This window comes from Vombatus ursinus, unplaced genomic scaffold (genome assembly GCF_900497805.2).
Source record: "Vombatus ursinus unplaced genomic scaffold, bare-nosed wombat genome assembly UNPS02014791.1, whole genome shotgun sequence".
NCBI lineage: Eukaryota > Metazoa > Chordata > Mammalia > Diprotodontia > Vombatidae > Vombatus > Vombatus ursinus.
In genome coordinates this window covers 8,818,419-8,845,065 of record NW_020954569.1, presented here as the reverse complement: position 1 = coordinate 8,845,065, position 26,647 = coordinate 8,818,419, and the positions used below count along the sequence as shown (strand labels likewise).

The 26,647-nt window shown below is 34.5% G+C and overlaps 2 pseudogenes; one reads left to right on the top strand and one right to left on the bottom strand.

Moving 5' to 3' along the window:
• The first annotated feature begins 6,264 nt into the window (after positions 1-6,264).
• Positions 6,265-12,777, top strand: LOC114048084 (annotated as a pseudogene).
• A 2,939-nt stretch (positions 12,778-15,716) lies between these two features.
• LOC114047839 lies at positions 15,717-16,313 on the bottom strand (annotated as a pseudogene).
• Positions 16,314-26,647: the final 10,334 nt, after the last annotated feature.

The following is a 26,647-nucleotide window of genomic DNA, read 5'->3' as shown; positions in this document are numbered from 1 at the left end:
GGCCAAATAAAAAACAATATTTTTTTAAAAATAAATAAAATCTTAAAATTAAAGATTAATGTATACAACTGATATTTCATAATGATCTGCTTATAATGTTATTACTTTACTTAACTTTTATAATTTTAGCCAAATTAATCTATATTGATTTCATATTGCCCTATCCAACATTAGACAATATGGTTTCTTTCATGATGAACTTCTTTATTCTATTCATTACCACACATGTAATCTGACTTGATAGTCAGCCATTTTTGTCATTTTTTTAGTTTAATTTAAAAAAAACTGATACATTTTATACCAGCTTTTTCTTGGCATGTATTTCTTTTCCCCCTAAAACACTTCCTTTCAACAACAAAAACTGTTAAGCAAAATGTATTGAAATGTAGACTCGATAGCATTTGTAACATTTTTCAGCTACAGTTTTTCTTGAGAAAAAAAAGTACTATTTTCTCTCTAGATTCAATATTGTCATGTTTTAATAACTTCTAGTGTCAATGATTCATTCTAGAGTCAACACAGTAAATCCTTTAGGGTCATTAAGTAACACATCTTCATTCAGCCACAATTGCACATAAATTTATCTATATTATATAAGTTAACTTGATAGAGTAAAATGCAGGAGCTTAAAAAATAATCTTCCACTTATTATTGGATAATTTGCAGATTAAAAATGAATTCTGCCTTACCTTCTCAGATTTAAATAGTATAAATTGGTCAATTTTACTGATTAAGTTACATAATCTTTGATCAGACTTATTATCAAAGTAATATTTAATTTTCACAATATAAATGTAGTATGAATTTTAAATGCTAAGTTAATATATTGATATTTTTTCATACCAAATTTTATTTTTATGTAATCACTAAAGACATTAATCTGATGGTTTTAGTAGTTTTCAAAGGAATTAAGCTATAATTTTATTATTAAATGTTATTAAGTAGACAAAATTGTAGCATAGTATTAATCCAAAGTATTAATGTTGAGCAAATGATTGGTTTTATTATATTTACATTCATAACCTACATCATTAAACTTTTTAAAAGGTGAATTAGAAGCAGCATCACTACTCTTACATGCATAAATCATGATTTACCATTCCTTTCTAACTGAAAGATATGGTTGTATTCCATTTACCTTTTAAATTTGTGTGTGAGTGAGTGTGAGTGTGAGTGTGTGTGTGTTTAGGAGGCTTGATCAAAGGTGGGTTTTCATCAGGATAGGAATGCTTTTGAATGTACTTTAGTAAATCCTCTTTAACTTACTGGTTTAGATAGATAAGAGGTGACTTACCCCTGGTCACATAGCTAACATGTCAAACAGGTAACTTAAAAGTGATTTTATTTTAATTCAAAACTATTCCTCTACTATGCTAGACTGTTTCTCATTTACTAATCAGATGTGTAAATAACAACATAGTCAAACTAATAAAAAATTCAACTGAAAGAAAGTTATGATTGGTTGTTTGTATATTCTGTTCTGCACAGTAGAGGCATAGCTAAACTGTGCTAGTTGAATGTCTGTACATTCAGGTATAATTTACATAAACTAAAGGAGCTTTTCTCATGTTGAGGAAATAGAAGTTGCTGTAAAACTAATCTTTTTGCAGAAGTAAGTAAACACCCCTTTGTTTCAATCATTTAATGGATTTTTCTTAGAGCAGTTTTTATATGTGTTGGGTAAGACCTGTATATTATAAAATTTTTAATTAATTCTTGTTGCTTTATTCTAAGTAGAAATTATTAGAACTTTTTAAATTTTAATATGGTTTATGTATTTTATGATATTGCTTTAACTTACATATGTGATTTTCAAAAATAAAATGTATAATTCTATCTTTTAGTCTGAATATGACCTAGCCTTTCAAACATTTTGAATATGACAAATATCTGGATAGATAGAAAAGTACAATATGCCCTATATTTCCAACCCAAATTATTTGACATAAGAATTTTCTAAAAGATTTGAATCAATTTAATTAGCACGTATTTAGCATGATCATCAATATGCAATGATGAAATGGGTCTGAATACTATCAAAAATTTTTAAATGTTATAAATTCCAAAATTCATGATATTATTAAATGTCTCTCATAGCTATTAAGTGAACTGACTTAGACTCATTTCAACACTAAGAAAAGTATGAAATCAGTAAGAGAACTTGAGCATTGAGGTTTTAGTTATTGATTCTCTAATCACCAAAGAGATTTTTTCACCCCTCTTGTCCCTGGATCTTTTAAAAGACATTGTTCCTTTTTATGCCATGCCACCTACAAAGATGCCCTAAACATCATAGCACAATCTGCTCCCTCAGAATTTTGCCATTTTATCCTGACTCACAGGCTACTATTGATGAGGCACATCAACTCCTTATGCTAGTTCAGAACTAGTTCTGTAACTCAAAGTAAAAGAGTTTGTCATCTTAGACTGCATTTTCATTGTTCAGAATGATAAATGAAGTTATCTTTTAGTTATCTTACATATAGTGTTGAAACACAGTGTGGAAAGCATAATCTCAAACAATTTTTATTCAGCCAGAAAGGAAGTAAATGGAAATATACAACAACAAAAAAATTCCTACAATGAAAAAAAACAACAACCTATAATTTCCATCAAAAAATAGAGGAACATTTCATCTTAGTCTAACTGAACATACCCATCAGACAAATCCTCATTTGGTTTAATTGTTCATCTCTCTCTCTCTCTCTCTCTCTCTCTCACACACACACACACACACACACACACACAAAGATATCTGCAACTCCAGAGTTAAGTAACAACATAGATTAATCTTTACTTGAATACATATTAGTAACTCTTTTACTAATTACTGAATTGAACCTAGTTAAACTTTTACATGAAAAAAATATTTCTAGAGAAATAAAAATTTCTTCTAGTACAAAAGTGCTCAGGAGAGGTGATATGACACGTGATCTCTTCAGATGTGTAGAAAACAAGTCAAATTGAAAATAATGCTAAATGTGGTTACACTGAAGATGTTGAATGGTTTCCTACATTCATGAAATCAAAGAATTCACCCTCATTTATGAAACAAACATATATGCCAGTGTTTTGGCACCAGTTATGATTGATCATTATAGTTGTAAAACTACATTCTTATGTATTTCTGTGAGTGTGTCTCTGTATGTACATGTGTGTGTGTGTGATACAGATCATTCACATCTACAAGAGCAAAGCCAATAACTATCAGTGAAGTTCCTCTTCAGTGAATTTTCTAACTTTCTAGACCCTTTTCTACAATGTGGAGGTATGTATCTTATCACTCTGCTGATCTTCAGAAGTTTAAAGAGTTAATATAACCCTTCTCTGGGTTTTAGAACCAAACAGTGATAACACTTTGATTAATCTTCTAAATTTCCCTGATCATAATGGAAGCAGACTTTTTTTCATATTTATCAATAATTTATTAATATTTCCATATTTGTCAACAACCTCTGCTAATTTCCTCTTTTTGCCCATGGTTATGGGAACATGGATTCTCATGGTCTGACTATGAGAGCCTGTGTTCTGACAAACCATGTTGGAAAAATTATCTAATACAGGTCACTGAAAGATTCTGTGTGCCACCCTAAAAGAATCTTGGTAATTTAGGGGAGGGTCCACACAAGAAAACTGACCACTCACTAAAGATTTCCTTTGTCAGAATCAACATATGAAATTGTTTACTGTAGAATGGACTGTGATCTCCATATGTTGAGAAATGAACCAAATTGAACTAAAAAATGAACTGAAAGAAAAATCTCTCAAGGTATGCTATAGTAAGATTAATTAATCCTCATTATATGATAAATACTCATTCTGTCATTAGGCAAGTCATGACCTCCATGGGTTTATTTCATCACCTGTAAAATGAGAAAATTTGATTAGATGGCCTTTAAGGACCCATCCATCTATAAGTTTGTGATATTATGATCCTAAATTCATCCATGAGTAACATTGTAAACATTTTGATTTAGCATATTTACATGAATTCATTCTAATTTCAATTGAGTTCAACTAAAAAGAATTCAGCTATGGATCTACTATGTGCCTAAGTTTATTCTAAATGCTATGGGGAATTTAAAAAGAAGTTTAAATGTGTACTTTATTAGAGACAAAAATACACAAATGTACTCTTCCTTAAATATAAGAAAGTATTTAATCAAATACAAAAATCTAATTGACATTGGAGACACATAATATCAACTGTATAATTCCATAAAATATTAGTAGCCTTCTTTTAGAAGACAACAATTACTTAGAACTTTATCATAATCATCATAGTCATTTATTTGCATAACATTATAAAATTACAATAAAGAAAAAAATAGTAAAATCACTTTTTGTAAGGGCCTTGATTTTTTCAGCCCATCTCCATTCAAGAATTCTTGGCCTTACAACCAATTAGATAGACAAATCTTATAGCATGTTAAAACATAAAATTCTTGTGCTCTAAATACTTCTTGGAGGAATTATTTCTGTCAGGTAATTCAGAATATATTACTGAGAGAAGTATAACTCCCTATCAGTAACATTTACTATATGAATGAAAGTCTTTGAACTCAAGAAATTAAGTACTTAGTTTCTATGATCAAAACTCTTGTAAAAGGTTCCCATCTTGACATGTTCCAATGAAATTATAAAAATATAAGAGTCTTTACTAAAAGCCTAATTTGCCAGTGCTATTACTTAGTGGAAGAATAAATGTATTTTAAAGAGCTCATATAGGGAATAATAGTTTCTTTTTTTCCAAAATGTTTTTTTGAAATTTCCTTTGATTTCATGTTACTGACATTATAAATTTAGATATAGGTGACAAGAGAGAAAAAGGATCCATTAGTATAAAATGAAAGAAAAAAAAAGTAGGTTGACAAGGGAAACTTTTTGGAAGGCCAATAAATGAATCCTAGAATTTGAAAATTAAAATCATTATGTTCTCTTAATCTCTTTACTGTGTAAGGTGAAACTCAAAGAGACTGCAATTTTAGAAAGTATGGTCAACAGATTGAAACTAAAATACTGGATTTTTTTATGCTTACTCAGTTATTTTTTGTTTTTATTTAAATAACTCACATTTATATAAAAGCTTAATGTTGATAATGCTTGTCACCAAATCCTTTGAATTAGGTAGTGCAAGTATTATTATCATCATTTTATTGATGGGGAAACTGAGGCTCAGAGGTTATATGTCCAAAGGCACTTGGGTAGTATTACAGCCATGACTCAAACTCAGGTCTTTTGATGCCACCACATTATAATGCAGTAGGTTCATCACAGTCTTTTCCATTAGCAATGTACTCTTCTCTACACCATTCCAAAACAACATTTCAGATAATACCCAGTCTTGATCCCATGTGCTACCAATTTTAATGCTTTATTAACCACCACTCTTGAATTCCTTAGCCCTTATCTCCTCCTAATCACCATCTACTCACTAATCCCAATGTGCTAATTTTCATCCCCAAAGTAATCCTCACCATCTGATTTTTCTCCTCCTGGACTGCTATCATTGCAAAAAGGCAGGAAATCAAATTAATTTTACCCAATACAAAAGTATGATGTATAACTTTATATGGTGAACATAGGTTTGAATGGTATGGCCCCTGGCCCCAGTACAAGTGTATGCTAAGGCTAAAATGACCTAGACTAGAGCCTAGGCACAGCTCTCTTCCCCAGATACTTGCTTGGTGTGGTAGAGTTGGAGCTAATTTTCCTGGGTCTCTGTCTCTCAGTTCTCACTATGTAACTCAGATAAACACTTGATTTCAATAATCCAGAGAACTCCATTGCTCTGTTTCATAAGTGAAGGTAGTCTCATATCAGCTCTTTTGTCTACAACTCTGCTGTGATAGTGTCCACATCCCTGGCAGCCAATTCTTCCACCTCTGATCTCTTTCTCAACTCAAATCTCCAAAAGAAGCCTTCTCTGGGTTTTCACAGCTCCCGGATCAAAAAGGACTTCTCATTATCCCATAGGGCTCACAAGCATTCTGACTGCCATTGCTTTCCTAAATCCCCAAATTGCCCCAATATATCACATAGCACATTCTAGCTGTCTGATGCTGCATTAGAAGCATAACGTTCCAGTGCCTCCTTTATTAGCTCCTGAGCACTAGAGCTAGCTGTAGCCAGAGCACTCTTGTAGGAGGCACCTATACAGACATTGTCCCCAAACACCTTCAGGACACCTGGGGCAGAAAGTTGTATGGAAAGCTCTCCAGGGACTTCACTGGCACCCATGCTGGGAAACATATAATCAGAGTCATGGTTTTTGTAGCTCAGTGTTCAGGTTAGCATGTGGGAGAGCAGACGACTCTGACATTCATTTGCTCTTGCTAGGTGGGGACATTGTGGGAGAAGTCATCATGGAACAAGACTTTTAGCTTCAGTCAAAAGATACAAGTAGTTTCCTCAACATCTTCACAAGTTGTTCTGTGTACCTGCTCACTCTTTCCTACCTTAGCAAGTTTATGCCTATTCAGTGCATTCCTGAAGATTTGTTATATTCCTGTATGTGCTTCCTCATCTGTGTCACTGGTACAGTCAGGAGGGCAGGTCTGGTCTCCAATATTCTAGTAGCAACCAGACAACCCTCCATTCAACACTTTCTCTTCTCTTTTGGCCTTCACTTTCTTGGCACAGGGACAACCCACATATTCTCATTTTCTATCATTCCTCTTAGGAATTTTTCTCTCTTTCCACCCTTGCCTCACTCATCTGGCAAGCTCTCTCTGCCCAGGTGGTAGATTGTTTCACCCAGGGAGGGGTCTGCCCATGTTGCCAAGTTCCATTTCCTTTCAGGGAGCTGTCAAAGGCCTAAGGATGCTAGTTGCCTAGGGACCCTAGTGAGAAAGGCTTCCAGACTCCCAGTGCTGCCCCAATCTGAAGTTCAATACTACTGATTTTCTACAGCAGTAGTCATGATCATCATGCTAGCCTATAGAAATCATGGGTTGTAGAGTTTAGGGTATATTTTCATTGCTGTGCTATGAGGCTAAGATCTCTTGAGAAGAGAATTAATACAGCTTTATTCTTGACAATACAAGGCTTATGAATTCTTCTGTTATAAATAAATGAGATTGAATAATCACCTGAGGGGGAAAAAAAGCAAGTTGAATACACACACACACACACACATATATAATAGAAGTGAATTTTATCATTAGGAGGATGTATCTATATACTTCTTTTACCAAATCATTGTTCTAAAAGCCTAATCCACTATCATAATATTTTGAAGAATATTTTTTTCACCACTAGAGATGGATTTTTCTTGTTCAGCAGAAAATTTAAGACATCTACTTCCATAACTTCCAGCCCTTCTCAACTGTGATCAAGTTCTCAATAAGCACCAGGGAGCTAGGATAGGTGAAATCTTCCTTTTGCCTCCAGTCACCTCTGTGATATCACTTCCAACCCTCCCCTGCTCCTATCAAATCTGAAGAATTCACCTAAAAGAGGGCATATCTGAAAATGCTACCCCAACTACATTTTAATGAGTGCTAATTTATTCTACAGGTTTCTATCTATTTTCTTTTCCCCTTTTCTCATGTCCAGCAACTCCCAAACTCCTGGTCAAATACACCCTATCATTTAGAACCACCATCTATTTAATCAAAAATTCCTCTCCCTGCTATGTTCTTCATACTCTAATTTCTAGCCTTCATCTTTATCGTACATATGTATAGCCTACCATAAAAAAGAGGTATAAAGCCTATAACCCGGGAAATATACTCCTTCCCCCCAAAAAAAGATGAGCATAATGATAGAAAGGGATAACCAATAGATAACCTTCTTAAAAAACTAGTATCTTTCTATTATCAAAATATTCAAAGGAGGCCTCCACCATATTGATAGGGACCTTTGTGTCAAAGTTATGGGAGAAAATATACAAGTGGAGAGCAGGAGGGACAGGCATATGATAGATTGCAAACTTCATTGTAGGAGTGAATATTTGCATTAATGACATTATAATCCTATTACAGTGCTTCAGTACAGAGTATATTTTTGAAAACTTTGAAGGATTGATTCTGAAGATATCAGAAAAAAGAATAAAATATCAATTACAAAAAGTCTTGAACCATTTATGCAGAAATATCAACAATAATTGAAATATATACTAACTTTCTCAACTTTATAAAATATTTAGGATGGTATATATAATCATTAATATTTATATGGAGAGAAATATGTAAATACCTCTCTCTATAGATAGATAGATATAGATTTATCTCAAAGGTATCACTTTTTTAATTACTTAAATGTTTCATTAGAAATTTAACTTTGAAAATTAATGAAAACTCTTTTATACAAAGGTCCCAATCAATATGCTGGAGGCCTCCTTTGAATGCTCTTGATATTCAAAATATACTAGTTTTGCAAGCAGGTTGTCTAGTGCTTATCCCTTGCTATCACTAGACCCTTTATAAAAATACTAATGCATTTCCTGGGTCACAGGCTATACACCACTTTTTCATAATTCTCTGTAATGTTGTATAGCCAGACCCATTCTTGTCCATGTGCCTATTCTTTCCCTTTGAATGAAAATTAATTCTTTGAAGACTGTAGTGCTCCATGACTCATCACTATACTATAGTCCGAAACTACAAAATAACACTAAAGAAGAGTCAGATTTGCAGAACAGCTGAACCATATCCAGAGAAGGGGTTATTTCTGGACATGGCAAAATTAGCACATTACAAAGTGCATTTCATTCTAAGCTCTTCATGGTCTCATTTTTTTCTCAAAAAATTTGTGCTAAGCAACATTATTCCAAGAATATTTATGAATGTAAATTGAATAGCACAACAACCAGCTGCATAATAGAACTATGCAAGAATATATGTAGCAATCTCTTTTTGTTCAGCATCCATTTTGAAGACATATTTGGACTGTACCATCTTTATACCTAAAGTACTAGATGAGGAAATGACAGGAGTACTTAAGAAGATGAAATTGGAAAGCCTGTGGATTATCCATTTTTAGGGTCAACAAAGTATTTTACAGAACCAAATGGATTATTTCTCAAATTTTCTTAAAAGTAAACAATGGAATGCAAATTATGGGAAAAGGGAATAATGCACATGTATGTTATTTACAAAAAGCATTTATTAAGGGCCTATTATGTGCCTAATAGGTGCAACTAGGTGGCTGGACCTGGAGACAGGAAACCTGAGTTGAAATGTGGCCTCAGACACTTACTAGCTATATGATCCTGGCCAAGTCACTTAACCTTGTTTGCTTCAGTTTCCTCATCTGTAAAATAAGCTGAAGAAGGAAATAGCAAACCACTCCAGTATCTTTGCCAAGAAAACTTCAACTGTGGTCATAAAGAGTCAGTTATGACTCAAATGGCTAAATATGTACCTACTGTGTATCAGGTTGTATGCTAAAAGTTGCATAATATATGAGGAAATAATTAAAAGGGCATTGCAGGCAATTTTATATAGAACAATACATCTTTGTGGTAATACAACTGACCAACAAATAGAGAACATGAGTTCCCACAATGTTTATTTTTGTTGATTTTAAAAGTTTTTTTTTTTACCAGTAAGAGTAAAGGAATACACATTTATTAAGTGCCCACTTATGCACCATGTACTGTGATAAGCACTTTACAAACATTATCTCAGTTCATCTTCACAATAGTAAGTAGATGCTATCATTTTCCCCATTAGAGAGTTGAAGAAACTGAAGAACAAAAAGCTTAAGTTACTTTCCCAAGGTTACACAGATCATAAATGTCTTGAGATTGGATTTGAACTTAGGTTTTCCTGGCACCAGGAAGTTCTATCCAATCTGCCACCAGCTGCTTCCTAGAGCAATGCAGCTTGGAAGGCTCTCCTCATGCAAAATGTCTGCCATAAATAGGTATAACTTAAAGAAGATTTTATGAAATGAAGGATTACAAAGATAAATTTTTTTAAAGATATGTTGAATGTTGACCTTATAGGTTCTATAATCTAGAGTTGGAAGGAACTTTAGGAGCCATCTAGTCCAGCTGATTCATTTCGCATATGAAAAATAATGGTCCATGGTGGCCAAAGGAAGGCCTTGTACAAAATAGAGCAAGTAAGTATTGGAAGTCACATTTGAACTCAGGTGCCTTAATTCTAGAATTGGTGAATATTCTCTTGTTCCACACTACCACCAATTGTGTTGTTAGATGTGTGTTCTCTAAAGTTGTTTACCAGTATCATGTTTGCTACTTGTATAGTAATCTTTAAATGTTCCTGTTTACAGATGGCATTAATCCCGAGGGCACTATAAAAGCCTACTCACTAAAATCCTAAGCAATGTGGATGAGATTAGTCTAAGCAGTCACACTAGAAAAATTAAATTAGAATAAAGAGGATTCTGGCACAGTTTATAACATGCAGTTAGATGAGCAGACAGTTAACTTACTTAATTGAAATGTGGATCTTGGACAAATGCTACAAATAGATGATGTACTGGACCCAGAGCTTGGTAGAAAGAGGAAATTGTTCTGGACTGCATTTGAAAATCTGTGCAGTGCTTTTTAACAATCTCAAATGGCTTTCCACAAAAACATTCTATATCTTGAATACAAATATTCTCCCTATAATACTATATGGCCATGAATCACAAAACACTAGAACCTTAGAAGAATGAAAATGACAAATGTACTAAAAAGAAGTAAAAAGACACTTGGTGGGCATAAGAAAGCTATAGCACATTACATATGAATGCAAGAAAAGTCAAGAAAGTAATTCCTAATGGTATCAGAAAAAGGGAAAGAACTAGTCATGTAATGATCATGAAAGACTACAGATGGTCAATTGAAGAGATATTCTGATGACACTAGAATGCTAAGAGATGAAAAAAATACTAGAATACTGACCACCATCATAAAATATGGATCATAATTATGCAGGATTAAATATTATATAAATGGATTATTTCTACTGGTATGATGAATTAATAAGTAGAATTTCAGAGCTTTCAAAATACAAAATATACATCAAAATGTTATTAGGTTTTTTTTTTTAATGAGAATCAGGCTGAAGGGGCTATACTGACTGGGCTTCTCTATTCACCAAAAAAAAAAAAAACAGGAGGAAAAAAAGTATCTACTCACAGCTCAGTATGATGAAATTAGAAGGGGATAATAGTTTTGTGGGGTTTTTTTTATGTTTTCAAGCATAAAAATAGTGAGGGGAAGTCAAAAGATCAGTCATGAGACCTGAGTTTAAATCCTGACTTGCTATTTGTTACTAGTTTGAATTTTGACAAGTACCCCTGGGCCCCAACTTCCTCATCTATAAAATGAGGACATTGAACTAGATGACCTTTATGATCCTTTTCATTTATAGATCTATGATCCTAAAACTATTTTAGAATATTTTAACTGAATTCCTATATAAGTAAGATTATTCTCATTGAATTAATTTTTCCTATTGTTTGACAGACCTCTGCTTGACAAAACCAGATACAATAGCTATGGTTTCATATGAATGTATGTTTTTAAAATAAATGCAAAGATATTAATTTAAAGGATTTATAGGTGAGTGCAGGATTCGGTACTTAAAGATACTTTAGTGATCACCTAAACTAACCCCCTTTAATGTTATTTGCTCATTGCTTGGCAGAACAAATATAATAAAAATGACATTTTGTCCTAAGTTAATTTACTTGTTCAATGCCAAACCAATCAAACTATGTTTGATAAGACACCAAAAGCCTTTTGCTTCCTGAGAATTAGGATTCTCTGGGCATTATCCAATAATAATAACACAGTTATTCAGAGTTTTTGAGTTTGCAAAGCATTTTACATCAGAGTCTGAATAATTAAGGAAGGATCCATAATTTCTGTGCCAATAACTCCCTGGGTCTTTCCAGCCATACAGAAGCGATCCAAGCTGGCCTGAAGGCCCTGGAGCAGTTTCGAGTAGGCCTCAGCTCTGTCTGATTCATCTGTGGGACACAGAACATCCACAAAGGAGCAGACCGCCCACTTCCACCAGAGAGGGGATACCATCCTTTTGTTTGAGGCTTTGCAGGCCTCAGAAGACACAGTGCTGTCCAACAAACTCAACCACGCCTCCATCATTGATGGCATCCACCTCTGTAAGGCCAACAAGCACCACTATTGCCACCTGGACATGGAGGATCTGGAAGCTATACTGCAAGATGCCCAGAAGCATCAGGTGAGGTTGGTGGCCACAGATGGGACCTTCTCCATGGACAGTGACATTGCCCTACTTCAGGAGATCTGCCATCTGGCTCAGAAATACAAAGCCAAGGTCTTTATAGATGAATGTCATGCCACTGGCTTCCTTCAACCAATCAGCTGGAGCACTGATGAGTTTGCTGGGAGTAATGGATCGAGTCATCATCATCGACTCCACCCTGGGAAAAGCCTTGTGTGGGGGGCTTCAACAGCCTCTTCAACAGCTTCCCCCTGCCATGGTGAGGTGTGGGTCCAAAGCCTTGGACCTTCTCATGGAGAGCAATGCCATCACCCAATCCATGACTGTCAAGACTCTATAGTTTTGCAGCAAGATAGAGGCTTCTGGCTTCACCATCTCCCTCATGGAGCACCCCATCTGTCCTGTGATGCTGAGATTCACCTGACTGGTATTGGTCATGGCTGAAGACATGCTGAAGAGAGGGATCTACATCATTGGCGACCCTGTGGTGCACAAAGGAAAAGCCAGGATCTGAGTTCTGATCTCAACCATTCACAGTGAGGAAGACATTGACAGCTGTATGAAGGTTTTTGTGGAGATGGGAAAGCAGCATAGGGCCATCCCATGATGGACTGCTCAAGGCTGATGCTGGGGAGCCAGAAAACCCTAAGCCTCTTTCTGGAGGGTGGAGGAGCAGGGACACCAGTCAACCCTTTTTTCCTTGAGACCTCATGATGGAAAATGCTATCCACATCCAAAGAAAGAACTATTGGATTTGAATGCAGATCGAAGCATACTATTTGCTATTCTTTTTTCTCTTCTGTTGAGTTTTGTTTCCTCTTTCTGGTTGTTCCTCCTATTGGTTCTAATTCTTCCTTACAACATCACTAATGTGTAATGAGACTAGGAATGGTTCATCTAAAAGAAAAAAACAACATGGGAACTAGTATTTAAATATAAAGTTGATATTGTGTCTAGATCAAGAGGCTTGAAGAAGAGATACAAAGTCTTTCAAAATAATTTATAAGGTTTTTCTCCTTTGTCAAAAGACAAGAATATGATCTCCTGGCACTGACAGTTGACTTTCTCTTTTCCATGTGACTTCTGGTTTCTCCATAGTTTCTCTGTCTTGCCAGTAGTGGTTTCTAGACTGTGGCATCAAGGACACATATATTCTAGAATAGTTGTGAAATTGTTGCACAGAAAAGGATGCACATGAGCAAAAATAAATTACATGATATATTAATAAGTCCCTTCTGGGTAATGCAAACTGAGTAAATGTCAGTGAGGAAGTCATTAAACAGTTTCTTCACCAGGAAACCAGTAGCACCTGTTGACCAAAAAAACATGTTTCAAGGAGCTCTCTCTATAGACATGATTAAAGTTTTGCATACCTATGAACTATAACAAAAGAAATTAGAACTTGAAAATTCTCACTGGGTGGGAAACCAGTGACAAGAACCCTGCCCTAAATACGTGAAATGACAAGCATTTATTAAATGCCAACTACATGTAAAAAATAAAATAAAATAAAAAGCCACCCACTGGCAAAATGAAAACAAAAAATAAATTAATTAAACTAAAATAGTTTTATATAGTTGTGTGACCTGAAGTTTGAGGAACTGAAGTAACTGCTAACTTCATGTAGGTATTGAGTAGCAGAGCCAGGATTCAAACCATGGTCCTATAACAGTTTTGTAGACACTGACAACTTAAAGAGAGAGATCTTCTTAATATTTCTGTTTGGAGAAAAAAAAGTTGCTTAAAATCAATTAGAAGGTGGGATGGCTAGAAAGAGAGAAAGGAACAAAGAGAAGTTGCATGCCTGGGTTCTCTAGCCACCAAAAGAATGGTATTGAAAAATCTTATTCCTCATGCCAATTAAATGAAAAAATTTTTTACTCATTGCTATTCTACCTGCCAGGCAAAACATCAAGAAGATAGAGAGTTTAAGACGTTCCCTTGTTTGTTTGCCTCCCATTACTTCTTGAGGCAACATCATATTTTCTGCATTCTACACACCATGATAGATCTAAGGGGCAGAGGAGGTATCCCCTTTCCAAGAGAAAGTCATTTTTGAAATAAGGAGGGTCAATCCTGTCAACAATTGGAAACTTTTTCTTCAGTCCAGTCATAGGGTTCATTATGGCTGATTTTTTGAAATATATTTTTCTGACAGGGCACAAGAGGGAAAGGTCAAATTATATGCCATCCATTTCAAACATTTGGAAAGTAAGAAAATGTCAGGTGATAATTACTCAGATTCAGTAAGTCCTTAGTGGAAAGATCAATGGCTTTAAACTCAGAAGACCTAAATTCAAATTTTCCTTCTGCTTTTACTGCCCATGTAACTTACATAAATCACTTAATCTCTCTCAGGCTGTTTCCTCATCTATAAAATGAAAGGACTGAACAAGATGGCCTCTAAAGTCCTTCCAACTTTATTTTTTTCTGTCTTTATTTATTAAGTGAAAATAATTCAAGACAAATGTTAAACTCTCAATGTTAGCCAGCTTGTAATTTCCCTGGTACAGATGATCCCATTTGTGGATTACTAAGGCTCCTGGGGGCTTCTCCTAGGTGCCACTGCTTGCTTTTTGGCCATCTCATGGCAAATTAACACTTCTACCAGAGGAAAGATGGTGAGCCAGGAAATGTGGTCAAAGTCAAAGCAACTGATTTTTGTTACTTGTTAGTAGCCCTGGAAAGAGGATTTGTTGAGGATAAATACGGGAACAAATTGAGTATCTATGGATTTTCTTTACTCATCATCTCTTAATTTCTCTCCAGTTATTACTGGAGGGAAATGAAAGTTGACTGTTTTCAATTGCAATGTGCCCATATATAAGAACCATTATTCCCATTGATGCTCTCTTTTCCTTCTATCTCATTTCCTGACTTAATTGTGCCAGATTGTGCTTTAAGATTGATCAGAATACACTACTATAGCCCGAAGCTTGAAAGTAAAGTTGTCACAAATTCTACATACAGGCAAAATAGGTTTACTGGAATGTCTTCAGTCACAGCTGAAAGTTATAGTATTGAAAACATTTGTTTCTCTATAAATATATGGAAACCATTTCCAAAACCTACTTTTACATGAAAAAATTATACATTTTGTAATTACTAACTGAATGGTTACTATCTTTTTTTATATAATGTTTCATCTCTTACCTCCCACCTTATCCTTGAACTTGATGCAATAAATCCCTTTCTTTCTAGTTTGCAATAGGAAATTGTGTTAAATTATAAATATCATCCTCAATGATTAACTCTATATACAAATAATGTATTGGCACATATCTTTTTTTTTTCAAATTAGGCTCCTGTAACACAACAAAGTAGGTGTTTCTGTTTTAAAAATAAATTAACGACAGCATATTTTGGTGCAGGGGAAGAGGTTAATCAGACATTTGCCAATACTCCAATCTGAATTGGCCACTTGCCTGTTTTTACTTCTTGAGAAAAACATTTTTCAAAGTCCTATACAGATTTCATTAAGTTATGCAGCAATCTTCTTTTTTTATTGTTCCAGACCTGTTTTATTGGAGATCTCTAGTCACCAAATCAAGTCCAACATTTTAGGATAATAGGAATGATAATCACCAGCAAAAGGATAGTGGCAACCAGAGCAATGATGGCCTTCATTTTGCATCCATACCATCACATTTGTCTTCAAAACTATTAAAATATGTTACTAAAAGCTGGTACATTATGTGATAAGCTTTTTTTTTTTTTTTTTTTTTTTTAGTGAGGCAATCAGGCTTAAGTGACTTGCTGAGGGTCACACAGTTAGTAAGTGTTAAGTGTCTGAGGCTGGATTTGAACTCAGGTCCTCCTTACTCCAAAGCCTGAGCTCTATTCACTGTGCCACCTACCTGCCCTACTGATACGCTTTCTGATTTGTCTTGTAGCTCATCCAGTCTCTCTCTTCATTCAATCATTTTTGTTATATACTCTTACAAGACATTAATTACTTCAACCATCTGATTCTGTACATGCCTCATTTTGTCATTCCAAGGTCCAAATTTTGGTCCAGATGGGTGCCTTAGGGAAAAAAATCCTCTTTTTCATCAAATCTTCTTCCAAAAGATTTCTCCTTTTGCTTCTCCTGGAACCAGTGATATCACCATCATTTAGGTAGTGCTTGAATTCAGGAGGCATCTTTATTATTCAAAAAGGTGTTTTCCTTTTCCCAACTTTAACAGGCAGATATATACCACCTGGATATCCACTGGGAGACTTCTGGTCACCCCTCGAGGGCCAGACCAGGCTAGGCAGGGCCCAAGAGGGGTGAGCTGGACTGGGAGAAGTGAAAGGGAAATAAGAGGAAGAAGGGAGGAAAGGGAGAGGGAGAGGGAGAAATGATAGCAGATAAGGACCTAGCATCAGCCTGCTGGGCCCCTCCACCACCTACCCCCTTCCAACTTTAAATCCACAATCCAATGAACTACAAAACCAATGCAATGTTCACTGTCAAGTTGCTTCATTACATGTATATGACACATAAAAAGTTGTTTTTTCTGCATAAGTAATAACTTTATTGTAACTTCAAGTGCCAAAATGCAAAAATATTTTCAGCAACAAGATACGGAAAGTATCTAAACATTAACATCACCTGATTTAAAAAAGAGGCTGGCCAGTTTGATGCAAATATTTATACATATATTATGAATTTTTCTAAATCATACCCACCCTAATACTGGTCTTTAAATCATTATAACAATGTAGTTTTTTTTTTCCCAAAATAAGACTCATTTAAGTTAAGCCTTCATTTTAAAGAAGGAATACAGAATAAACTGGATTGCTGTGCATAATGATGCACAAATATCTAAAGAATTTCCACAAATTCTCTTTCAAATATAAAGTCCATCTACTGCAAACAGAAAACAAACTGAGTGTAATTCAATTCAGCAAACATTTATTAAGCATCTATTACATGTAGAGCACTGGTTAAACTAGTTTAATCTTGATAGTTTATAAGGAAGTTCTGTGTGTGTGCAGGTGTGTGTATGTATCTTTCCAATACATAAAACCAGTGACCAGTATTACTGAGTTAATTTCAAATCAATGAAGTCAATATACAAAATTTGGACATACATTTCAATCTGGACTGAAATGCTGATTTTAAGCTATGAAGCAAAAGGTTATTTTTTTTACATGCTTTCCTCTTGACAATACTGTGAGGTTAGCAGTATGGATATTATTTCCATTTTGCAGATGAAGAAACTGAAATCAAAAGTAGTTAAATGACTTTCCCATGGTCACATAACAAGTTAGCATGAAAAAAACCAGGGTTTGAAACTAAGTATTCTAATTATAAGCATAGCGAATGGACCATAACACTACCTTAACTAACACATTCATTTCTTTACATAAAACCTAACAAAAGAGACTTAGAGATTTATATGTCTATTGTGCCATGACAATCTCCTATTATCACAGAGAAGATAGGCAATGATACCTATTTTAGAGATGAAGAAATTAACTTACATATAGTGATTTGCTAAAGAAAGAAAAACAATTGTGAAGAATTCTTAATCTTTTGACATATAGTTAAATATAAAAATTGTGTGATAAAACTGTTATGGTCAGCACACATTTGTCTGAAGTTCTGTATTCTACATTTAAATGAGAAATAAACAAACTGGAGCATATTCAGACAAAAACAACCTGCACAATGAAGGGACTAGGAATTAAGCCTTCCATTCAAGAGCAACAAAAATTAATAAGCATATACTTTGTGGCTAGGTGGTGGGGTTATAAAGATATGAAATGAGATATTTCCTAAATTAAACATTACATTCCACTGGCAAGATTAACAAATATTAATTAAATTAGTATTTAATTAAAAAACTTTTATTAAATATCTATTACTACACATTTTCCAAGGATCCCATCATCCTTATTTGTGAGTGTGTTGCATGGCACATTTTATCTAGCAGATGTCAATTATGTTTCACTCTCCTCCCTGGTCATTAGCTTACTATAGTATGAATACTTCCACTTCCCCACCCCCTCACCCTAGCTTTCCTATTCTGGTATGTAAATACTGTTGCTAACACTGAGACACATAATTAAAGCCCTCCCTCTAGGTAGACAACCCATTAATCAGTACTCTTTTGCCATTCACCAATTTTGAATCCACCTAACTATATTGATATCTAACCTGTTTCTCTTCATCTTATCCAATTTATAAAATGAGATTTTATCAAATGCATTACTGAATTAATCAAGTTAAACTATATATAAAATATGTCTACCAGTCTAATAATCCTGTCAGAATATGCAATTAGGTTAATGGACTTGTTATATTCCTTCTCTAAAAGATAATTCACATGAGGTTAAGGATTGTTTCATTTTTCTCTTTCTATCTCCAGTGCCTAGTACAGGGCCTTAAACATAATGGGGACTTCATGTTTAATCAATATAATTAGTCTGTTAAGAACTTTTTTTTTATAAATTAATTTCTTTTATTTTCACATTCAACCATTTTCTCAATATGTCCACCAACCTCACTTAGTGAAATTTCCTTTGTAATAAAGATCAGAGATAGGTATTGGACCTATGATTTCGTTGGTATAAGGAAATCCTTGGTGAGGAAATTTTGTCTACCAATGTAGGCAGGTTCTCTTTTTTGAAACAATCTAAGAGAGTTTCTATAACACTGAGAAGTTAAGTGACTTCACCAGCCAAGAGGAGGTAGTATATTTCATAATTAGGACTTGAAACTAGGTCTTTCTGGCTTTCCTGGCACTCTATTCACTATATCTATTTTAGCCTCTGTGGCAAAGTTTATATAAAACAAAACAAAACAAAAGAAAACAAGCAAAACCAAACAAAACCAACTAACCCACTGAATACATCTTATAATATGCACATTTCAGAATGATAATCTGTCCTTTTTCCAGTTAATAATGGAGAGTACACTTACTCATCTCTTCTCCAGGAGCCATGCTTAGTAATTATAACTACATGTTATTAGGGTCCATTTTATTTTTTTTTTTATATTCCTATTGTATAAGATGGGGAAGTGTAGAGTATATCATATTAGTCCAGTCTGATAGGTGAATTTTTGCCTTATCTTTTGCAGATGCAGGCCTCCAAATCATTTTCCAGTTATTACTATATCAAGCCACTGCTCAGCACCCCCTTTTGTGTTATTGTCCCTCATTAGACTGTAAACCTTTTGAGAGTAAGAGCTATCTTGTTTTCTTGTACTACTATTCTCCACACTTAGTACAGTACCTGGCACATAGTAACCACTTTATAAATCCTTGTTCTATATATTTGTCTATCATCTCTCCCTCTCTCTCTCTTTGTCTCTGTCTTTCTGTCTTCCCTCATTTCTCTAAATTAATCATCTTTATTATTTCTAACAATGCAATTATCTTCCATTAAATTCATGCATCATAATTTGTTTAGTCATTTTCCAATCAATAAGTACCTACTTTGTTCTTTGCCCATTCTTCTTTCATTTCATAATTCTGTTTTAATGTTTTTCTCTTACTATAAATAATTTTGATTAGTATTCAATATAGCAGTTGATATTTTATAATTTTTGAACATTTTTCATATTCTTTGAAAACTTATTGATTGAGGAATGGATTATGGGCATGACTTTTCCTGATGAAACCTTAATGGTTCTTAGAGATCACTTTATTGGATGTTCACTACCAAGCCCTATAATAATGCATTCTAGAATGTTGACAAAAGAAAAAAAATCTCAAGTCCATCTATAGACACTTTCCAAATATCACCCTTATCTTTGAAAAAAATTTGTTTTTGAAGTATCAAGACAATATTTATCCTTCTTTAGTTCTGTGGCAACTTAAAATATTTTTAAAATATTCTCAATAATCTTTTAAAATTTATTGACAGTGACTCTGCAATTGCTTCTTCCAGTTCTTTCATTATGTTTTCATGCACTAATTTACATCTAATTACTTGAACTCATTAAGATCAGATAGGCATTCTATTATTGTCTCATTTTTTTTTCTTGGATTTCTTCCATGAACCACTTTGTTCTAACTTTTTCAGTTCAAATATCATTCTTTGGCAAAAGAAAGGGAAAAGAATTGAGTAGTTCCTCCTTTTCTATTTCCAGTTATAACTGTAATAGAACCAGATCATTTAGTTTAACCCATAATTAAACATAAATCCTCACTACAACATATTCAATAAAAGATCATCCAGTCTTTATTCAAAGAGAGGGAACTCACTACAACCAGAACCATTACATTCTATTTTGTGGTAGTTCCAATTTTTAGCTCAAGCATTTTATTTGTTTGTTTTTCTGATACAAAACCTAAATATGTCTTTCTGTAACTTCTACCCACTGTTCTTGATTCTATTTTCCAGGCTTCACAACCAAGGCTAATTAGGACAGCTCTTCAAGTATTCAAAGCTAGCATATTCTCATTGTTTCTTTTATACAGTAAGCCAAACAAGCCCACTCCTTTAAATCAATCCTAATATGGCAAGGACTCAGGGCCCTTCATCATTCCATTTATATTCCTCTAAAAATTCATGAGCATATTAACATCCCTCTTAAAATATAGTTTCTGGAATTAAACATTATATTCCTAATGTGTACAGATGAGAGCTAAATATAAAAAGGACTATATCTTCTTAACTCTAAAAGCCATCTATGTCTTTGGTAATGCAACCAATTGTTCATTAATTTATTTCACTAACTAAACTTGTCTAAATCTTTCCCTCTTCCCAACTTCTCTATTACTGTTCAGAGCACTATCCTCCTCCCAGACACCAAGGCATGCAACCTAGGTATCATCCTCAACACCTCACTCTCTCTTACTCCCCATATTCAAACTTTTGCCAGCACCTGTTGATTTTACCTTAGTAACATCTCTCATATACAACCCTATCTCTTTTCTTACTGTGCCAACACACAAGATCATGCACTTATCACTCCACTCCTGGAGTATTACAATACTCAGGTGATTGTTCTGGATTTCCTAGGTACCACCTCAATCCAAGCCTTTCTTCATTCAATTGTCAAAGTTATTTTCATAATGCTTAGGTGTCACTATGTTACACATGTGCACACACACCCACATACACACACACTCTCCCTTCACCTTTTTAATCAATTCCTGTGGTTCTCCCTCACCTCCAGGATAAAATATAATAACTTTTCCCCTTCCCCTGCCCCAACCTTTCTAATTTTCTTACACTTTACATCCTCCACATACTCTTAGATCCAATGAAACAGGTCTCCAACAAGACACTCCATCTCTTAACCCTGGTCATTTTCATTGGCCATTTCACATGTTTTTAATTCTTTCTCTGTCTTTATCTCTGCCTACTGACTTCCTTAAAGTTCTAGCTAAAATCTCATCTTCTATAGGAATTATTACCTGATTCCCCTTTTAATTCTAGTGTTTTCCCTTCTTTATTGTTTTAATTTTATTTTGGGTCTAGCTTGCTTATTCATCATTATTTTCATGTGGTCTCCACATTAGACTAAAAGGTCTTTGAGAGCAGGGGTTTTCTTTTACTTTCCTTTGCATTTTCCATGCTTAGTACAGTGCCTAGCAAAGAGTAGATAATGAATATTTATTGTCTGATTGTCATCACTTTATCATTCCTGAAACAGTATAAGTGGAACCAAATAGCTTGAGTTCATATCTTAGTTCTGCCATTTGCATGACTTTGGTTATGTTATCTAACCTTTTGCATCTCAGTTGATCCTCTATAAAATAAAAGGATTGGACTCATTAAGTGATTCCTAAGATTCCTTGAAGCACTAAATCTATGCCTCTATGAATTCATTGATATGCTTACTAAAAGCTAGGTAAGCTATGTCTACAAACATTCTTCTGATCCTATCAGTTTAGTACCTTTCAAAAAAGGAATTGAGATTAGTTTGTCCTGACTTTTTCTCCCTAAAGTGATTCTGGCTCTTTGTGATGACACCTTAAATTCTCGTATGTTCACTAATCATCTTATTGAGAACTCAATGGTTATCAAAATTGTTGATCTCAAAACCCTTTTACATTCTTAAAATTTTAAGATTTTTTAAGATTATTGAGGAAATATTTTGTTAATATGGGTTATATCTCTCAATACTTGTATATTAGAAATTAAAATATTTTTGTATCATTAGGAAAATAGTTTTGATTTTGCAGATCCCCTGAAAGAGTCTCCAACACCCCCTAGGTATCCATGAAAAACCTTTATTTTCTAATCACTGAAATAACAGATTAACTAACTCTTTCATAATGTATTTCCCAACTGCCTGCTCTCCTTGGACTTATGCATTTTGCTCCCCATTACACTTTTACTCCTTTCCATTTTTTCAGCTTTCTTTTCTTGTTGAATTCCCTCATGAGGTTGTAAGGTTCTTGACAACAGAGACTCTTTTTAGTATTTGTCTACTCAGTGCTTAGTACAGTGTCTGGCCATGGTAGGTGTTTACTAAACATTAATTGATTGGCTGAAACACTAGAATTTTTCCAAGAAATAGTTTATTTCACCTACCTGTATTACACAGTTTCTATTCTTCTTTTCTAAACACTGGGAAAATGTTATCCTGCTTCTAACTCTTCCTTTCCACATACTCTTTCAAAATTTATTTTCAGTAGTACAGTAATCATATCTGCCATTCCTTTCAGTGCCCAAGGAAGTAGTTCATCTGAGAAAGGTAGCTTGAATGGATGGGCAGGCAACTAAACAGCTCCTTACTTATCTTGGTTATCAACTCTTCATTAGGCATTTTTCTTCTGTCATTTTATGTTCAAAAGTCTTTCTCCTTGGTGGAGAAAAGAAGTAAAATAAGAATTCAATAATTCTGCTTTCTCTGTGTTGTTATCATTATCCTGACCATCCCAAAGTTGTAGCCCTTATTTTATCTGAGTCTCTTCTTTTACCCAGTAGAACTTAATTAAAAAAAAACTTTCATGAAGTTATTAATCTTTATTTTGAACCTCAATTTATTCTGAGCTTTAGTACTGCTTACATTATTGTATTTAATAATATTAGTAGTCCTTACTGCTATCTTATGTACATATTTGAAAAATCAGAATTGGTTTATGATGTGGATTCACATCATTCTCTTACAAATATCTCTGTTGCACCAAACAGGAACTGCTTTTTCTTTATGTCTTCAGAATTTCAATCATGAATTTTATCCATTATGGATCTATTTTTCTTATAAAATTGTATTTCATTGGGTCATAGCTTTTCTCCTTCTAGGCCTTATGAAATATGCTCTCCCCAAACCTAGGCTGATGGTCAGGCAGGATGCTCTCTTTTCCTTTTTTCTTTTGTATCACATACTCTGTGTGTGTTTGCATGTGTGCTTGTGTGTGTGTGTGTGTGTGTGTGTGTGTATGTAAGAGACAGACAAAAAGAGACAGAGACAGATGAGAAAGAGAGAGATCCAGCAGATATATATATAATTGCAACTCTCCATTACTACTCAGTGATGTCTCTATGCCATGTTTGTGATATATTTTTAAAACTAAATGTCTTCTCTCTGTTCAGGTCTTCTATTTTTTCCCCTTCTCTTTATTTTTTTTCAGTATTATGAGCTTTTGACCCTTTCAACTATTATCCTTCTTTCTACATTGTTTTAGCTCAGTTGTTTCAGTTATGTCTGATTCTTTGTGATTCTATTTGGTGTTTTCTTGACAAAGATACTGGAATGTTTTGCCATATCCTTCTCTAGATCATTTTATAGATGAGGAAACTGAGGCAAACAGGTTTAAGTGACTTGCCCAGGGTCACACAACTAACAAATATCTGAGGTTGGATTTCAACTCAGATCTTCATGACTGCAAGCATGGCATTCTACCACCTAGCTGCTCTATCTACATTGTAACTACAGTTTATGCTATCTACCTTGATGAAATACATGTGTATGTGTTTGTGGGTGTGGTGTGTAGACATATATGCGATCTACACACATGTGTATATATCTTTCCTGTCATAATTTTCAGTTTAAATTACTTTTAACTAGATTTTAAGACATCTGTTAAAGGTATTTTTTTCTTTTTTTTAATCTTTTGTTCCAAAAAGTTTTATTGATGCCTTTTATTTTTATATCAACTTTATTTCTAGGTATATATCACTCAACCCTCCCCTCCCCTCCCCTCCCCTCCCCTTTGAATCCTCCTTTGCAGCAAAGAAAAATAATTATCTGAACTATCTCATTGTTACCATATCAGACTCTTTCTTTCTTTCTTTTTCTTTTTCTTTCTTTTTTTCATTCTTTCTCTCTCTGTCTCCATATATATATAATTCTTCCATAGAATGAATGTGTATACACACACACACACATACACACACACACACACACACCTCTGTCAGAGAGAGAGAGAGATGTTTCCTTATAATTCCTGTAGGACCGTTTTTGCATTTTTATTGCTTTCTCAATCACTTTGAATTCCCTCTTGTGATTGATTCCATTCTTTTGTAGCAATCATTGTTCATATTATTCTGGTTCTGCTATTTCACTCCACGTCAATTTGTATAAATCTTCCTATGTTTCTCTGAATTGCTGTCATCTTACTGTACACTAATAATCATCTTAATAATATATTACAGTTTATTCAAGTAGTCTTCAACTAGTGCTTACCCACTTAGTTTCCAGTTTTTTTTCATTTTTTTTTCTACCACAAAGAGTCTTGTTTTGACTAGTTTGGTCTTTAATCTCTGTTAGAAGGATTCAATAGGTGAAAAGGTATGAGGGGAACAATAAGGAAGGAAATAAACATTTGTATAACAAATACTATGTGATAAGTGTTGTGCTAAGCATTTTTTACAATGAATAGTTGTCATTTTTCTTTTTTTTCTACATAATTACAAATGGATAGCCAGAAAGGTGGGACAAATTCACTGCTTTACCAAGAGTGTATTAGTATTCCTCTTCCTCTCACAGCTCCTTTAACATTAACTATTCAAATTTTTTAATCCTGGTCAATTTTCTTAGTAAAAGGTGTGAAAAATGATTTTTCTTAGTAATCATTATCTTGGAAGCTTCCCTATCCCCTTTTGTTTTTAAAAGTTCAGTCCTTCTTCAGAAGGACATTGAGATGTAATCTAAATGGGCCTGATGAGATGCTGGGACCCCAAAAATCACACCACACAGGTACTACCTGAATGAATTTGACCCAGGTCTCCTTTCAGTCAAAGACAAAGTTTTATTACCTATGAACTCTTAAGGAATCTGAACATTAGTGACAACCATAAGGACAAGTGAGCATGAGGCAATCTCAGTCTTTAAAAGGAGGCCAGGATGTATCTTATATACAGTCAAGTAATTTTTGGCAACCAGAGGAGGGGCTGGGAGGAGGATACTGAAACTGGGGTGAGTAGGGGAGGAGTTTAAGGAGAACCCTGATGGTAGTGCCTGGGAGGCTGAATGGGGTCATCATCTGTCAATTGACAATGGAAGACTAGGCTTTATTAGGGTAACAAAAAACTGGAAGGAAGAGGTTGAATGGGGTCTGGATAAGATCAAAGGTAGGAAATATACTATGATCAAAGACTAGGCTTCTTCATTAAGATATCAAAGACTAGGCTTTTTCATTAGGAGCTCAAAAGGAGATAAGGCCTAGGAGAAGGGAGAGCTGGTCCATCAGAATAAAAATAAGAGGTAAGGAAAGGCCAACTGAGTAGAGCATAGCTTCAGGCAACCCTTTGAGACCAAGTAGATGACCGAGGTCAAAGAAAGTTTAACGGTTTTCTGGTACCATAGACAAATGGGACCCAAATTCTTTTTGGGGCAAGGGGCGAAAGTCTCATCTTGGGCCCATACCCCATCGGGTCCATTCCTGCTTATTATGTTGCCTACACAGGTTGGGGAGAATGTTGATTCCTCCCTATTGTCAAGACAGGTGATATGGAAATTGATGTGTCTTTGACTAGGATTGAGTGGGTCTCATACTAAAAGACCGTCATTTTAATATAGCCCACCTCTAAGAGTTCATTGGCATCCCTTGAGAACACCTACTCTTTGAAGGGCATATAAACCATACTTCCAAAAAATCTAATTCAAGACCCTAGGGGGGCCTAGTTTGGGACTGGACTCCCATGCAATACATATGAAGCCATTTTGAGAGAAATTAAACCTTGGACACATGCTCCTTGATTTCATTTGTCTCTTTCTTAGAGCAAATTCTGTCTTCAAATTGGGGTTTGTGGGGTTTATGTGGTTCTGTGGGATTCACAAGGATGAAAACTCAGAATTGTTTTAACTTTAATTTTTCATATTGTTGATTTTATCAACATGGCAGAGTTTGATCTATGAAAGAGAAACAAAATCTGATTGTTTGAGTCGGTGTTTTTATTTCTCTCAAGCTGATGACATGCATGCAGAGCTGCAGTCAAAGACTGAACCCCCCATAAGGAAGTCAATCTAGAAGTGGGATCAATTTGGGGATTGGGGTACCCAGTTTATATACCTTTTCAACAGGGGCTATCACTCCATCATCATTTTTACCTCTGGATAGAGGACATATCTCTTCTATCAG